Raw genomic sequence first — 6,000 nt, 5'->3', positions numbered from 1 at the left:
AAATCTTGGTACTGACTTTTAAAGCTTTGAATTGTGATGCCCCTGCCTACATTTCTGATCTTTTAGAACGCAGCCTGAGATCATCTAATCAAAGGCTGTTGGTAGTCCCACGAACTCGTTTTAAGACCAGAGGAGATAGATCTTTTAGAGCGGTGGAATGCTCACCCTCCATCATTACGTTGCCTTGATTGTATTTATTCTTTCAAAAAGCAGCTTAAGACTCATTTATTTAGATTGGCTTTTAATTAGATTTGTGCTGTGTTTGATTATTGATGTATTTTATGTATTTCTGTTTCTATATTACTGTGAAGAACTTTGTGGTTTTTATCCTGTAAAATGTGCTATATAAATAAATTGATTTGGTTTGATCCCTCTACATAGATTTTAACAAAGTCCACAACCGCTGCCACCATCTTGTTGACATTTTTTCACATAGAGGTGACAGATTCAAGTGCAGCACGATTCAAATATCAGTCTCCAAGCAAGACAATTATTGTCCCATTTTCAGATTCTGTGCGATCTTATATGACTCTGAACTCATACTGTACAAGCAACAAAGCCTACTGTCTGTCTGTGGTTTGTTAATTTACAGTTTCCATCTTAAGTTTGTTTATTTTGTGCCTTCATCCCTTCGTTGAGTCTTGGCCTGTCTCTTCCATCGTCAAACGCGAACACCAACACAACATATTCGTCTATATATATTTCCACAGAAGCAGAAGTGGACTGACACTTATAATGCACTGGTATTACTGACCACTTAAAGCACTTTAGACTACAAGCCACATTCACCCATGCATTCATGTCTTTGGACTGTGGGAGGAAACCCACACAGAAAGGCGCCGGCCTCCAAAGCCAAAGGCTTCATGCTGTGAGGCAACACCAGGGGGGCACGGAGCAAATGGCGTGGGGTGGATTTAAACTCGGGCCACCGCAGTAAGGATTTAATCGCACAGTACATGTGGAGCATGCTCAACCAGGAGAGCTGCTCCAGTGCTGCACCTTTGAAAGTCAAATGGTTCATTTTGGAGACCAATAACAAGAAATGCATCGTATCACGTGCCCACTCAGCAATTCACTGAAAGGTAACCACATCGGGTCAACAGTATCCACCCCCATTACATCACTTAAATGTAAGTGACTGCATATTCATCCTCCAGTGGGCAGAAACAGATTTTAGGATTTAATCAGAAAGCAGTGGAAACCAGTGAGATAAAAGTGTTTATCCAAAAGCAGTCTTGTTAAACATAAGGCCCAGGGGCCAGAATCGGCCTGGCAAAGACGCCACTCTGGCCCACTGGACGGCTTTGGAAAATGTAATGCAGAGTGTAAATTTTAGTGCAGGTTTTACAGCTTTATTGTCCCCCTGATCCATTCATACTTTGCCAAAGTAATTAAGCAGTGGCTAAATACTTAAATGACAGGAAGGTTCCTGCTTTTTCACTGTCTACAATAGAAATTTCAATTTTTAATAAGAGGATCAACAGTGGAAAAAAATTCTGCAATTAAAAAAAACTTTTTGTAATTTTGTTTTGCAATTACAAGTGAGTCTGGGCATTGAGCTACCAGAATGTATGTTTTCTGTAATTTTACACTTTGATTTCTTATAATTTAGGCCCAAAGAGTCTGACAGATTTCTTTCATTTACTATGACAGCATTTCTTTATCTTGTAGAAAAACTGAGATGTAGTGTAGAAACTATGCTTCTTTTTTTCTTCTATTAAGATATCCAAGGGATTAAGTATGTAGTTAAACTTCTTTACAATGGCAGAGAGGTGAGTTTAACTACTCCAGCCACTTCAAAGATCAAAGTGGGCTGTGATATGAAACGAGTTTGACATCCTTGTCCTAAAGCCTCAACTACAGCTGGGTAACTGCTGACTCAGTCATTGGCTAATTGGACTTAGCTTGCTCAAAATGTAAAGAAGTCTTCATGCTTTAACATTGTTATTCACACGCATGCAAACAACAAAACACATTCTTACAAACAGAGAAACAAAAGCAGTCACACACACACACAGATGCTATAAAGCAACGACGCGCTGAAGTCTCAGGGGAGATTTCCATATGCTCGCAGCGCTGAACCATGAAAACTACACTCGCGCTCACACCCTACAAACTAGTGATGAAAGTGATTCCTCCAAACGCTAATCATGACTAAAATAACTCGCTTGATCATCCTCTATCAAAGGCCACGGGACTCACCGACATGTGGACAGACTGACAGAATAAATGTAAGTTGACACCAACCCAGTTGTGTCAACAAAAAAGAAAAAAAAAACATACAAAAAAAGAGATGTAGACAGGTAGACATATGTGGGACATGGCTAACAACAGGGACTGTATTAAAATTAGAAAAATGAGTGAGACAGAAAAGAGGGTGAAGGCAGAATAAAGACATTAATACTGTTGGAGTCGCATGTGCCAAAGACTTATTAGCTGACCTTGTTCAAAGACTGTTTTCCAATAGTGTTCATGTTAGACAGTTTGAATTAGTGCTCCTGCTTCTGGTGACATTAAAATCGGACCTATTATTATTATTTATTCTTTGTCAGTACTGCTTTTGGCATTACTACAAGTATAATCTATTAATAAGCACTGGGGGAATGAATCCCTTCCACAGTGCTTAATAATCACCACCTTGTGTTCTTTTGTTTGCAACACATGGACAAGACGTTGAACGGGGTACTTCCTAGAAAGTGTCCCTTATTTATTTATTTTTTTGCATTCTTCAAATGTAATGGAAATGAGATGGAAATAAAGCACCGCTGGCTAAAACCGTCTTCAACAATAGTTTGTTTTCGAGCCTGAAAGACATCATCCTGACAACAGCTGGGCATGCTCTTTTGGTCTCTTATTTTTTTGCAGCACCAACACAACACAAGCGTCCATCAAAAATGTAAACATTCATTGTTCTTGCATTCAAGTTTTTATTTGCTGCTGTTGGGCTCAAAAACAATTGAAACATGTCAGAAATAAATTTTCAGCTTCTAAGCTTTTGAGGGAAAAAGGCATTGGACGTGTTTGATTGACGGCTGAGTCAGAGGAGGCACAAAACTGAATGTGAACAAATTTTCAAAGACATGCCAAGCAGCCAAGCGTCAGCTCCGAAGTGTGAAAATGCACAAGACGCTGTGGACAATGTGTGTCTTTTACTGTGTATTTTGCTGTGGGTTGTTTTTTGTTGTTTTTTAAATGTTTCTAGTTTTAGGATGACCACACGAGCACAGTGCAGTTCAATTTTATTTTTAAATCTTCATATTGTAAGGTAGGGACTCTAAAATAGCAGAGAGAAAACCCCAACAATCAGACGAGCCCCAATGATCAAGCGCTTTGTGACAGTAGGAAAGAAAAACTTCCTTTCAACAGGAAGAAACATCCAGCCGAACCAGGCTCAGGGAGGGCCGGCCATCTGCCGCGACTGGTTGGGCGTGAAGAGAGGGAAACAAGACAAAAGACACACTGTGAGGATGATCGTTACTCCTCACCACGAGGCAACAGGAAAGAGGACCATACAGTTAGAAGTCCAACATATATGTGATGATGAAGGTTTAGGTAGAGGTTACAGGATAGCAAGAATATTCTAAATATGAATGATGAACCACATTTGTTGAATGAACGGGGAGAAAAAAAGGCCTGGTACATATATTGAGGAATACTGAGAGAATGGGAAGTAGGTTTGGTAAATCCAGACATCACTGCAGGGAAGGAAAGTGGGAAACTGGATGGGAAAGAAAGTCAGCAGGCATGTGGTAGATGGATGGAAAATGGCAGGGAGGAGTTAATGCGACTGACAGCTGACTCCCAGTCGGCATTGATGTGGGGAGGCTCTGACACATGTGGATTTACAAGCTGCTTCTCCCCACCTGCCGCTGAGGGGATTGTCAGCATGTTCATGCATTTCCCACACATCCACCCTTCGTGCTCTGCTGTCAGCCATTAGGAATCACCAGGGCAGCGACAAGGACATGATCCCTCACAGGCTCCCCACCTGCCAACACTGCCAACTGTGTTCGAGAGAGCGCAGAGCCAAGACAGAAGCACCACTGTTGGGAATTACATATGGGTCTCAGCAGTTGTGGGTAAGTGGTTTTCTCAAACAGTATGGCGCCCCTTGCTGGGTGCCTGAAAAGAACATGATGATTTTTCCATATGGCAGCTTGGTGAGCTTAGTGACAGATGTCCATATTTGTGTTTCATAATACTTCACCAAAGACATAAATATGTCAACAACTAAATGATAAGGAATCCTAATACAATCATAAACCAAAACTAGCTCAAATACAAAGTCAACAATCTCTTAAATGGTTGACAACAGATTATGTGATGTTATTATGTTGTAGGTTAAAAGCACGATGACACATGCCTGCGAGAAGGTCATTTTTCACATGTGCAGGTATTCACTGTTACACCAAATGACAACACTCTGGGCCTAAATTCAACTACTTCCCTCGTCAATCTACCTAGCACACAAAGCAGCAACCAGGCAGCTCACGCTCGTGCTGGAGGGGATTTACATTCTTGCAGGAAAATCTACTCAAGAGGCTGGATTCTCCTATCCGGTCGTTAAGTGATGACGTGATGAATCCTACTTCCGGGCCTAAAGTAGTCTGCGTTTAATATGGCTTTTGTGTTGTTAACATGTTTAATGTTATGTATTTTCTTCTATTTAATCTCAAAAAGCTCCTAAAATAGTCAGTGATCACTGTTGACCTCCCTCGGCTTTTATTACCGCTAATCATTTATTTAAGATCAGTTTTTAAAACCTTAGGATGTAACTACAGCCCAGCCCATGCAGCAGTATATGAATGACTAACCTCGTATTGTGGATGGATTATCTCCGTTGTTCTCCTGGCTGAAGTTTGGTTCTTTTACAGCATCCTGCCATGCGATTACATTTGTTCCTGACCACCGAGAACACTCACGTTAACTTTTATCGAGTGGAAAAAGGTTAGCTTGTTTATATTATGCTAACATAGCTGTGTCGCTAGCAGTCACGTAGCACATCATTATATACCAGCTAGCCAAACTTCAGTAACCCTACAAACGTCACTGCTGTTTAGTTTTCTGTCTTCATTTATGTTGGAAGTGATAACAGAGCTGTGCGTTTTAATTTGTTTCCAAAACCCCGCAGTCAGGACATGCTATCCGGTTGTTCAGTCTGACGTCACTAGCCGTGTCTGGGTCTAAACTCCGCTGCAGGTCCATATATCAAACGATCACTATGGCATTACTGAGAGTTGAAAAACTGTCTAAAGTCTTTCATCTTTAATAAAATGATCAGCGTTCTGCTCTACCAGGTGTAACAATTGAGTTCAACATCCAGGCATCCATGAAAACGGAATTTATGACATTTAACGGAGTTAGAAGTTAGCAGGGAGTTAGCTCGCTAGCTTCTATCTAAATACAATATAGCATGTCCTGACTGCAGGGTTTTGGAAACAAATTAAAACGTACAGCTCTGCTATCACTTCCAGCATAAATGAAGACAGAAAACTAAACAGCAGTGACGTTTGTAGGGTTACTGAAGTTGGGCTAGCTGGTATATAATGATTTGCTACGTGACCGCTAGCGACACAGCTATGTTAGCATAATCTAAACAAGCTAACTTTTTTTCCACTCGATAAAAGTTAACGTGAGTGTTCTCGGTGGTCAGGAACAAATGTAATCGCATGGCAGGATGCTGTAAAAGGACCAAACTTCAGCCAGGAGAACAACGGAGATAATCCATCCACAATACGAGGTTAGTCATTCATATACTGCTGCATGGGCTGGGCTGTAGTTACATCCTAAGGTTTTAAAAACTGAGCTTAAATAAATGATTAGCGGTAATAAAAGCCGAGGGAGGTCAACAGTGGTCGCTGACTGTTTTAGGAGCTTTTTGAGATCAAATAGAAGAAAATACATAACATTAAACATGTTAACAACACAAAAGCCATATTAAACGCAGACTACTTTAGACCCGGAAGTAGGATTCGTCGCGTCATCACTGAACAACCGGAT

Source organism: Diplotaxodon limnothrissa, linkage group LG15 (assembly GCF_057381915.1).
Source record: "Diplotaxodon limnothrissa isolate DT_005_m linkage group LG15, D_limnothrissa_male_GT1.1, whole genome shotgun sequence".
NCBI lineage: Eukaryota > Metazoa > Chordata > Actinopteri > Cichliformes > Cichlidae > Diplotaxodon > Diplotaxodon limnothrissa.
Note: the sequence above shows the minus strand (reverse complement) of the source record.